Below are 12541 nucleotides of genomic sequence, written 5' to 3'. Positions count from 1 at the left end.
CGTTACCCTGTTGAAGGCATTGTTCGGAATGCTCAGACTGATTCTTCAGGGTGAAAACCTAGATTCTAGTCTTGGATGGCTGGATCCGGTGACGGTGACACTTGAGTGTCGCTCCCTTCCTTAAGGTGTTGCTGTTGAAGAACGTCGTCGTCCGCGTGGTGTCATGAGATTGTCGGTGCAGATATGGTCATTGTTATAGTTTGCCGTTCGTGATTTGATCGCTTGGGGGCTTTTTTCTTTTTTCCTCGCCTACGCATAGCTTTGGTCTAGTATGACTTCGCTATTTGTCGGTTTGTTTTGTGTGCGTGCGTTTGTGTTGGTTGTGTGCATTTTAGCTATGCAGAGGTCGGGTGTGTACTCATTTATTTGTATCCTCTTGATGCTTCACTTTGAGTCAATAAAGTCCACCCTTTATCGAAAAAATATGCTGGGTTTTACCGGAAAGGAATGCATACTTTGAACAAAAGGGGCCGGAACACTCCCTTTGGACAAATCTTAACCGAACAAGAAATCAAAGGTCACATGACCACACCATTTGTCGACTGAGACGCACAAGAATGGTGTCCTTTCCTGCCGGCAATGGCCGAGGCAGCATCGACGGGCAGATCAAAATAAATACATATCATTTTCTCCTGCAGCAACGCATCATCTCCAGCGTCACCAACCACAGCACGCTCCGCCCCAAGCTCTGTGACCATGCGTGAGGAGAATAATATGCCGGCTCCTGGAACCATTATTTAACATCAGTAAAATGCATATCACGCCGTCGCGCACCGAGAAGAAGCAGAGAATCAGGGTTAGTATTCCTATGCGAAGATGGATGGTCAAAGCATGCAGGGCTGGTGGGTGATGGTGTGTGTCTGATCCTGCTCAATCATGCATGCAATAATAGACGTAATTCTTTAGCTTCGGGAGTCTTAAGTCTTAACTAAACATTCATGCGTACTCCGTATTATATAGTTCTCGTAATCCTAACTGGCCGCTTCAACATACGGAGGTATATATGTAGTGTATGTACTGGATGTTAATCGCCAAGGAAGTTCACCGTCACTTTCACGTGAACAAGCTAGCAGGTTCAGTGTTCCCTTGTGCAACGTCCGTAACAAGATGAAGCAGGATGGAGCACCCAGCTGATACTCCGCTTGCAGCTCTGGCGGAGCACACGGAGATTATAGTTGACCAGCGGAGTATAGTGTTCTGTTCTGACCTACACAGTTGCACTACGTTCCGTCTGAAGTTACCGAAAAGAAATGGCGCACGCTTCCAACGAGACGACTGCGCATAGCCGCCAGAGCTACTACCTGCTGAACCTGTCGAGATCACCACGGTGTAACAGTCGATCTCCGAGCCAACACGTTGCTGTCAGAGCTCTTACGCCAGGAGATCAGTCATACGATTTGTTGTCATTTGGCGGGCACCAACGCTTTGTCCTTCCCGAGGACCCTGTGTGTCAGCGCCCACAAGGACAAAGCCAGTCATCCAGAAGCGCGAGGTGACGAGGACTCGACTCATGGGCCAGCAGCCTCGCGGCCCACTCGCGATCGACGACTTTCCCAGTGGCTTGCAGGCCTAAACTGGGCCCGTTAAGGGTGTACGCTGATATATGCGGTGTGTGTGCGTTGCGTGTGGATTGGGAAAGGAGTTGGTGGCTTCGGCCATGGCTAGCATGTGGCGTGCGTGAGCTTGTGCATACATTCATGATGAATTAGCCACAGATCTGAGATCAAATACAAGTTATATCCTCACATCTGGTATCAGAGCCGTTCTACCCTGGAGATTCCCCACCACCCACACTGCACCAGATTCAGCGAATTGCGACGGCGGCAGGCCATGGAGGGGTTGTCGGCAGAGGGGCGCAACATCCACGAGCTCGTCAAATCCGCCATCTCTGATGATCTTGATCAGCGCCTCAAGGTACACAGCGAATACCTCCTCAAATCCATGACCAAATTGCTCCAGGAATCGACCAAAACCTTGGATGGCCTTATCACGGCACGCGTTGATGGTGCCCGCTCCGAGCTCCTCCTCGACATCGACCAGATCCGCGTGGAATTGGAGCGAGGGGACAAGGCCGACGGTGACGGCCGGATTGGAAGGCCCCCCTCATCAAGCAGAGATGCCGGAGAAGGCCGGGACACGTTCCTTCCTGGAAGGCCCCCCTCATCAAGCAGAGACGCCGGAGAAGGTCGGGACACGCTTCTTCCTGATTCTCATGGAGCTGGCAGGTTCAATAAGTCCAAGGCCCATAGCATCTACATTCCACCTCCGGCCAGGAACAGGCGTGAATTACCTTCTCCTTGGGAGTTTCAGTCTCCTCGTGATCTCATTACACTGGATCAGGGTGAGCAGTACAGTTCAGGGCCGAGAGTTGAGCTGCCGCGTTTCGATGGCTCGAATCCCAGATTGTGGCAAGCGAGATGCGAGGACTATTTCAAGCTATGGGGCACGCACCATAGCCGGTGGATTTCGTATGCCACAGCTCAATTCGAGGGGGCAGCTGCTCGTTGGTTGGAGTCTATACAGAGGAGAACAGCGGGGTTATAGTGGACTGAATTTTGCAATCTCCTGCAATCGAGATTTGGCCGCAACCAACACCAGAATTTGCTGAGGAAAATGTTCAGAATCGGTCAGACTGGTACTGTCGAAGAATATGTAGATCAATTCTCTGAACTGTATGACCAACTCACTGCTTATGAGATCAATCTCGACCCACTGCATTATACCACCAGGTTTATTGATGGGTTGAAACCAGGAGTCTGTATGGCCATTGCAATGCAAAAACCCAGAGATTTGGACACTGCATATGAACTAGCTCTGCTACACGAAGAGTTGGGAGAAGTGTCATACCACCAAGCCAATCCTATGACAAGGAGGAGTTCTGCATCAGCCGGACAGTGTGCTTATAAGTCCAAGAATGCAGAAGAGCGACGGCCATCAGATACTCACAGACCAGCAACAACTGAAGATAAGTGGGTATCCTTGAGGAACTTCAGGAAAGCAAAAGGGTTGTGTTTCATTTGTGGTGAAAAATGGTCCAAGGACCATCAGTGCAAGTCTACTGCACAGTTACAAGTTGTTCAAGAACTCATTGAGCAACTACAAAGCCCTGCTACCTCTCTGGATGAATCTGACAGTGATACTGATAATTTGATGATGCTATCAGCAGCTGCTGTAAGTAACAGTGCGTCGAAGTTGTCCCTCACCTTACCAGTACTTCTACAAGGTGTTGAGCTCAGGTTCCTAGTTTACTCTGGAAGCACTCACTCATTCTTGGACAGTTCTCATCAGCATGTGCTTCCAACAGTAACTGCAATTAAGGCTATCTCTGTCAACATTGCAGGAGGAGGGAAGTTGAGCTGTACACAGCAAGCTAAACACTGCCAGTGGAGTTGTCAGAGTCAAAACTATGTGCATGATTTCAGAATCCTAACTCTTGGGGGCTATGATGGTATTCTGGGCCTCGACTGGCTAGCCAAGCATAGCCCAATGTACATCGATTGGGAACAGAAATGGCTCTCCTTCCAGTATAAAGGCACTACTGTTACCCTACAAGGTGAATTACCTGAAGAGTGTGCATTCACTGTCATGGCAATTTCCCAAAACAGCACTGCTGGGAACAGGGAGCAGTTACCAGAGATACAAGCTCTATTGGACAAGTATGCTGAGGTTTTTGTTCCACCAACTAGTTTACCTCCCAAAAGACAATATGACCACAATATTCCCCTGATACCTGGAGCTCAGCCAGTGTCCATTCGGCCATACAGAATTGCTCCTCACCTGAAGGTTGAAATGGAAAAACAGGTAGCAGAAATGTTGCAGGGAGGGTTAATTCAAGTGAGTAACAGCCCTTTCTCTTCTCCAGCACTAATGGTCAAAAAGAAGGAAGAAGGAGCTTGGAGGTTGGTCATAGACTTCAGACATGTCAATGCACTCACAGTGAAAAGCAAATACCCTATCCCTGTTATTGATGAGCTCCTAGATCAACTTGTTGGTGCTTGTTGGTTTTCTAAATTGGACCTCAGAGCAGGATACCATCAGATCAGACTTGCACCAGGAGAAGAGTTTAAAACTACCTTCCAGACACACACTGGTCACTATGAATTCACTGTTGTGGCCATGAGGCTGACTGGAGCTCCTAATACATTCCAAGGGGCAATGAACACAGATCTAGCTCCAGTCCTGAGAGGTGAGGATCCCTGTGCTGTATGTTTCTTTGATGATATCCTAGTTTTCAGCAAAACTCTCAAGCAACATCTCATACACTTGGACAAGGTCTTGGGTATTCTGCTAGAGAAACAATGGAAGGTGAAACTCATTAAGTGTGATTTTGCCAAACAAGAGATTGCTTACCTTGGTCATATCATAAGTGACAAGGGGGTTTCCACTGATGCCAGTAAAATCACAGCTGTTAAGAACTGGCCAACTCCTACTGATGTGAAGCAGGTCAGAGGATTCTTGGGATTAACTGGGTACTACAGAAAGTTTATCAAAAACTATGGTGTGATTAGCAGACCCCTGACTGAATTGTTGAAAAGGGGCGCTATATTTGTGTGGACTCCTGCTACTGAATTAGCTTTTCAAACACTGAAGCAAGCTATGATTCATGCTCCTGTATTAGCTCTTCCAGATTACTCCAAGCAGTTTGTGATGGAAACAGATGCATGTGAAGTGGGTATTGGGGCTGTTCTCATGCAGCAGGATCATCCAATTGCATTTGTTAGCAGAGCCCTAGGTCCTAAGAACAGAGGTCTTTCTGTATATGAGAAGGAATACATGGCAATATTACTAGCTATTGAACAGTGGAGACCATACTTGCAATTTCAGGAGTTCATTATTAAGACAGATCAAAAGAGTTTGGTTAATCTGTCTGATCAAAGATTACACACCCCTTGGCAGCAAAAAGCACTCACCAAAATGATGGGCCTCAACTATAAGATCGTGTATAAGAAAGGATCTGACAATTCAGCAGCGGATGCTCTTTCTAGAAGGCCTCATGCAGATTCTCTGCTGCTAGCAATATCATGTGCTCAACCCAGTTGGATAGATGAAGTTGTTAGGAGTTACACAAATGATCCTAAAGCACAAGAGTTACGGTGCCAACTGACCCTGCAACCGGGCTCCAAAGATAAATTTCAGCTGGTCAATGGGTTAATAAAGTACAAAGGTTGCATCTGGGTGGGTAATGACAGCACCTTGCATATCAGAATTTGTCAAGCTTTTCATAACACACCTTTGGGAGGGCACTCTGGTTTCCCAGTTACGTATAAGAGAATTCGTGCTCTCTTTAAGTGGGTTGGTATGAAGAAGGTTATTCAGCAGTTTGTGCTATCTTGCTTAGTGTGTCAGCAAGCGAAACCTGAGTGTGTGGCCTACCCGGGACTGCTATCACCATTGCCAGTACCTGCCAAGGCCTGGGCAACAGTGACAATGGACTTTATCTCAGGATTACCTCCTGCAGGCCAGTTTGAGTGCATTATGGTCATCATCGACAAATTTACAAAGTATGGCCACTTTGTTCCTGTCAAACACCCTTACACGGCCCAGAAAATTGCCGATCTCTTCCTGGACAATGTCTATAAGCTTCATGGCATGCCGCTGTACATTGTGTCAGACCGGGACCCTATCTTTACCAGCAATTTTTGGCAAATTTTGGTCAAGAAAACTGGAGATGTACTTAACATGAGCATTGCATACCATCCGGAGACTGACGGCCAAACCAAGCGAGTGAATCAACAGGTTGAGTGTTTCCGGAGATGCTTTATCAGTGCCCACCCCAGCAAGTGGTCCAAGTGGCTTCCCCTGTGTGAGTTCTGGTACAATACTAACTGGCATTCAGCTCTCAACAAATCGCCGTTTGAAGTTCTTTATGGACATAGCCCCAGGTATTTTGGGATATCAGCTTCAGATACGGTTGCTCCAATTGATTTGCATCAGTGGTTGGAAGCCAGGGAGGTTGTGCAACAATCAGTTCGTCAACACTTGTTGCGTGTTCAGCAGCGAATGAAATGCCAGGCTGACAAACATCGCACGGAGAGGACATTTGAGGTGGGTGACAAGGTGTTTCTCAAGCTCCAGTCTATGTGCAATCGTCAGTGGCGCACTGGGCGAATCATAAACTTGCATTCAAATACTTTGGGCCTTTCCTCATCCTGGAGAAAATTGGAGAGGTGGCTTACCGGTTGCAATTGCCAGCAGCTAGTAGGATCCACCCCGTCTTTCATGTCTCACAACTGAAGCGCTTTGTGCAACCACAGTATGAGGTACTTGATTCGCTCCCTTGTGCTGATGCTCATCTCCAAGTTCCTGTTAAGATCCTGCAGGAGCACATTCGGCGATCGGACAATCGTTTCGTGGCTCAAGCCTTGATCCAGTGGAGTGGTGGAGATGCATCGACAGCAACCTGGGAGGACAAGGACTCGCTTCGCCAGTTGTTTCCACGTGCCCCGGCTTGGGGTCAAGCCGGTTCTGAAGGAGAGGGGGATGTCAGCGCCCACAAGGACAGAGCCAATCATCCAGAAGCGCGAGGTGACGAGGACTCGACTCGTGGGCCAGCAGCCTCGCGGCCCACTCGCGATCGATGACTTCCCCAGTGGCTTGCAGGCCCAGACTGGGCCCGTTAAGGGTGTACGCTGATATATGCGGTGTGTGTGCGTTGCGTGTGGATTGCGAAAGGAGTTGGTGGCTTCGGCCATGGCTAGTGTGTGGCGTGCGTGAGCTTGTGCATAAATTCATAATGAATTAGCCACAGATCTGAGATCAAATACAAGTTATATCCTCACACTGTGTCCTGTCCTCTTGGTTTTCCTTTTAATCATTTGTCATTTTGGTTGTCTATTTGACAGGAGAGGAGGCGATCTCAAGGTGTACTAAAAATTAACATAGTAGCTGTACACAAGTTGATTGGATTATTAATTTGGGTAAATCGATTTTGTTGGAGAAGTAACAGCTGGAGGAGGAAGAAAGGAGGGTTGTTGGAACCTAACCTAAATGGCACAAAAAATTGACTTACCCAAAATAATTTGGTCCCAAGTTGTTTAGCATGGAACATGACGACGAGATGGCATAGAAACTGTGTCCTTGGCAGAGCAGGTAGCATGGACCATCAGAAATTGAGATGCTAATCGACCATGCATGTTAAATTATGCGTGCAAAAGTTGGCCCAACCAACCATGGAGATGCCAACATGTGTATGTATTCCGTGGGAGGGATCGAACATTCACTCGCAAACACTACACCACATATAGCTTGTGTCCTGTTTTGGTCCACCAATAATTCCGAAAATTTCTCACTTTGTTCCTTTCCAAGATCCGTCTCTTACTTTATTATCATTAACCTTTTCTCCCATGTAAGCAGAGTGCAGATTAGACTGGATAACAAAGAAAATGGGATCATGCACGGAGAAATGGCAAACTTTTCTTCAACAAGCATGATGCGTGTGGCGCATCGAGAGGCTGAAGAAGTGCATCCCATGGATATAAATACTTCACGGATTTTTGCATGAAAGATCTTGTGGCTGAAGCAATCTAACTCGTTGGGAAAGATAATCTAACTACACACCACCACAAAAAGGATGCATTATGTATAGTGGACCATGACATGCTCCTTTACGGCCGGTGCTTGATTACCTAGGATATATGACCCTCTGTCTTTCTTGTGTTCGACCTTAAGTGAAGTTGCGCATGCATGCACGTCGTTTTCTTGGCCTAACATTTCCTCATATGCCAACCGATCGGCACCCATATCGGTCATCGATGAGCTAGCTTGATTAATTGTGATTTTGGACCGAGTTTAATATTCCCTCCATCTCAAAATAAATGTCTCAACTTTGTACTAACATTAGTACAAATTTATACTAAGCTTGAGACACTTATTTTAAAACTAGGGAATAAGTAACAAAGGGGTACAAATTCTCATGAATGTTGTAATCCTTTTCAAAAATTATAAGCTAATATAAAAAGAATGATTTAAGACTTACGACTCGTCTTCTACTCACATGTTGTGCGTGAGCGCGTGGTCTTCATAACTTTTGGCATCTCACCGTTCGTGGCTTCTTTCACATTTTATGAAAATTGATTGCCAAAAGTTATTGGTGGTCGATTTTAGTAGGTGTGGTTATTGGTGGTCGATTTAGGTTTGTATTTTAATTTGCAGCCGGGTTTAATTCTTATATATTAATTGGTTACAGTATACAGCAATCAGAGAAGGGGGGAGGGGTTTTATTGTTACTTGGATGATAATATTTGGTTGCCGCCCAATGGCCACATTTCTGAGCATCCCTGGTAAGTGGACTATTGGGCCCGAATATTCTAATGACTTTGGAACAGTTTGAGTCGTACACATACTCAATTAGGGCATTTTCATAGCCAATACTCAAACCGCCCGCATATATTGGATCGTGTGATCCAGACTTATTGTGTCATTCAACGCGGGCTTGTATCGGTCCGTCGAGCGGTTTGGACGCACTTTCTCCCGTAAATTGGAGACAAAATGGGGGAAGAGGGAGCTTTTCGGGAGTCCGGACAGCAGCCATGTAGGACTCCAACACCCGAGGCCCACTATATCACCCCGACTCAAACTTGATTGCCAAAGGTTATTGGTGGTCGTTTTTGTAGGTGAGGTTATTGTTGTCGATTTTAGTAGATGAGGTTATTGGTGGTTGATTTAGCTTCGTGGGGTTATTGTTATTTGGATAAAATATTTGGTTGCCGCCTAATGGCTGCATTTCTGAGCCTCCATGTTAAGTGGACTATCGGGTATAGATATTCTAATGACCTTGGAACAGTTTGAGTCGTGCACATATTCAGTTAGGAGGGTATCTCCAAAGCCAATTCTCAAACCGCTCACATATGTTTAGATCACACAGGTCAGACATGGTGTGACATTCCAAGCGGGCTTGTATCTGAACGCACTTTCTCCCGTAAATTGAAAACAAAGTGGGGGGAGGGGGGGGGGGGGTTGCGGGCCACGTAGGACTCCAACACCCGAGGCCCACTAAATCCACGAATTTCATATGCAGGAGTGGAGGGAGGGATCTTCTGGCAGCAAGTGCATGAATCGTTTCAGGCATGAAAGCACATTGTGCCCTACGACAGGCACATCATCCATGAACGCAATGTGAGGTCGTTGGTGTATCGATGGTACGCCATCCAACCTCTGTCACCAAGTTTTGTGACGTTGTTGGTCAGCTGGAGGCAAGATTGCCATTGTGCGCGGCAGAGGTGGAGATCGTAAGTTTTGCTTCTTCTTGCTCAACTTGTTTAAATCATTCATTCACTCAATATTGCTCTACACATTGTGTAGCCTGTACGTGTTGTCGTGATGTACCACGGGAAAGAGGGGCAGCCATTTACGTACACGCTGTTGGATGAAGCTGAAAGGGCAGTATGTGTGGGATGACATGATCCGTTCATGAAAAAATTGTTAGACATCCGGTTAAATCTCGTAGAATTTGGGACATTGTTGTACTTGCATGCTATGTATGGTTGATTTGTGCTATTTCCTATCCGAATTTTGATTATCGACCGGTTTGCATTAATTCTGGCCGCTTAGTTGAAACCTGTCTTGAAATGCATGTGGGTAGTGTTTGATGGCCGTCTTCGGCATCTGTGTCCGCGGACGGATTCTCCCTGTCCATGAACGGATGCAGAAAATTTGTGAGCCAGTGTTGGAGATGCTCTTAAGACATAAATGCAATTTCTATCATTTTTTATGCTTCTTATATGCTGTCATGAGAGATGGTAAATAGATCCTAAATTCCTGGAAAAAAGAAAGAAAGAAAAGTATGCCGCCCCAAACCAGCCGGCGCCGGCGCGTGAAACGGTGAAAGCAAACGCCCTTCGGATTAAACTGGTCCCTTTTTGCACATGCCCGGTATATACTTTGAACCAAAAAAGGGTCCCTATCTACACTCTGAAAAATGCTGAGCGAACAAGAAATCCAAAGGCCACTTTGAGCCGCGCGTGTATGCCTGACCATTCCGTCTATCAGCTGAGCTGAGCGAGATGCACGAGGACGCGTGCGTGCATGGCGTCGTTTCCTGCCGGCAATGGCCGTGGCAGCAAGAGAAGAATGCATCACCTCACCTCCAGCGTCACCAACCACAGGACGCTCCGCCGGTCCGGCGCCCCCTCACCTCATGACCATATGCGAGCGGCACCGGTTGCATCGTCCTGAAAGCAACAAAAATGCATGCCACGCGCGCAGCAAGAAGAAAGAAAGCAGAGGATCGGGCTAGCATTTCTGTGCACGGTCACGTACTGTATGTGCGCCAGGTGATGACGATACTAATTGGTGATCGATCTTGTGTCTGATCCTGCTCAATCATGCACTTGTCGATAAGCATAAAGTAGTAGTTACATCCTCTGTTTCTAAATATAAGACGTTCTGGCGGACTTGGAGATTCTTGCCTCCTCTCTCTCTCTCTCCAAGCAGGGGCGGATCCAGTATTGATCATGGGTGTACATCAATTTTTTCTGCCAAAAAAATCATATATATATAGGAGTATGACAAAAATCGTAGCCTACGTGCTTGAGATACGATATGTAGTAGCCCACTTGTGGCCGACAAGCAAATAGCCCATCGGCAACATGCCTAGCAGTCCACGAGCATAACCAGCCCCTTGAGCCCACAAACTACTTCGCTCGGTCTTTGCCTAAAAAAAACTATTGTGCCCGGTCCAAGCCAGGCGAGGGTGAGAGTTCAACAAAGCCGCCGACACCGGACGGGATGGATCCGTGCAGTGCCATGCCCGCCGCTGCAGATGGGATGCTACAGGATAGACAGTTCGCACGGTGGGGATCGATGAGCGGCGCGGCGGCCGCCGCCGAGGTCGTTGAGGGCCGGGGATCATGGGGCACGTCTCGGTCTTGTTCCAGCTGCCAACAAACTCAATATCCAACCCTAAGGTGATTAGGTGAAGCCCCTCCAAAGTTTCATTCTGAAATTGCATTTGTTGACCTGTACATGTGTAGCTTCTGTTTGGATTTAGAGAAAGATAGCTTTGTACATGTCATTTTGCTGATCTGATTGATTTCATTAGTCGACCTTCGAATTGAGTAACAGAATGAGGCCACTGTCTTTGAATTGTAGGCAATATAGCATCAGAAAACAAGGGGAAGGCCATTGATTTGAAAACTTTATATTGCCATGAACCATTGGCTTCACTGCTAGGGTGGGATTTTTGTTTTTTGAACATCCAATGTTCAATTTCTGGATCCGCCAATGTCTCCAAGCAGAGGTTCTGAAAGCTATACTGATAGCATGCATGAATACTGTATGGGCTCTGCTTGCATTCATGGGTTAAAATTAGTTTCGGTTAGTTTGGACTCAGCTAACCCAAAAATATCCAAACATGAGGGTTAATTTGGGTTAGATGCATCCAAAAAATCTAACCCACTCAAGAGATGCTTATTTGGGTTAGTTCTTCTCGGGACACTAAAAAACACATTTTTCTCTCGCTCTTCCCGCCAACAAATCCCTCCCCACTTCCTCGAAGCTTCTTGTCCTCTTCCTCCCTCCCTCTCGCACCGCCCGTGAAGACGCCTTGCCGTATCCGCGCTCCATCTAACCCTGTCATCCAAACACCTCTTTTGCTAGAGTTAGTTCAGGGTTAGAATATAACTCTAACCTCTAACTGAGTTGGAGTATTCAAACAAGGCCATGGTTGTAGAGGAGAAAAATATACTGATACTAGCTCTTGGTTGTAATGCGGCTCCCTGATCGATCGGCTGGCGCTCCGCCTGCAACGCAACGCATGCAATGCAACAGCAATGGCAAGCTAAGGTGGGCCTTCCGATGAAGATTTACGCGGGAGCTGTCGGTCCGTGCCGCTGTTTCTGGGCTACATGTGTATCCTTCGTTTAGCTGGCCTGGCATGGCAGCGACAAGCAAATCCTTTTGCCGAACTTGCGCGGCTGAATCTAGCTCTGGCTGGCCACAGAGCCTTGTGCACACGCTGGGATACGATGCGCACCCTGTGCTGTGCAATCAGAGCTGAGCACGTTGCTGTCAGAGGGATGGGATGGCGACGGGCGCACGTGCGTGCGTCAGGAGATGAGTCATCGGATGCCAGGACGTTGCGTCCAGTGTCCTGTCCTTTTGGTTTTCCATTTTTTTTTATTTTTTCTCTCTCAGAAAGGCAAGCGGGCGCTGTCCATCTCAAGTGATGGTAAGAGCCAAAAACAAGAAAAAAACGCAGGCGTTGAAAACACAAGGAAATAATGCAGCAGTCGCAGCGCTGCGCACGCCACATTCACCGCAGCAGCCAAGAGCCTCGGCGGCGGCAGAGGATTTGGCCCATGTGTCACCGTGATCATCGAGTTGGTCTCCACTATCTTGCAGCGGTGGGTGGGGCTTGTGTGTTGTCGAGGCGGCCCGGATCCGGATGGTTCCCCGGCCGATCGATCCACCCGCAGCACAGTGTCCTCGTACCTTCACCACTATGAGGCCAAATTTCGTGTTTTGACCCTTTTCGTATAGAAATTCAGGATCTGATCCTATTGAAAAAAAAATCGGGATCTGACCCTTTCGCTACTGTCAGGGG

The sequence above is a fragment of the Triticum urartu genome, chromosome 5A, assembly GCF_056163025.1.
Source record: "Triticum urartu cultivar PI428250 chromosome 5A, HENAU_Tu73, whole genome shotgun sequence".
NCBI lineage: Eukaryota > Viridiplantae > Streptophyta > Magnoliopsida > Poales > Poaceae > Triticum > Triticum urartu.
Note: the sequence above shows the minus strand (reverse complement) of the source record.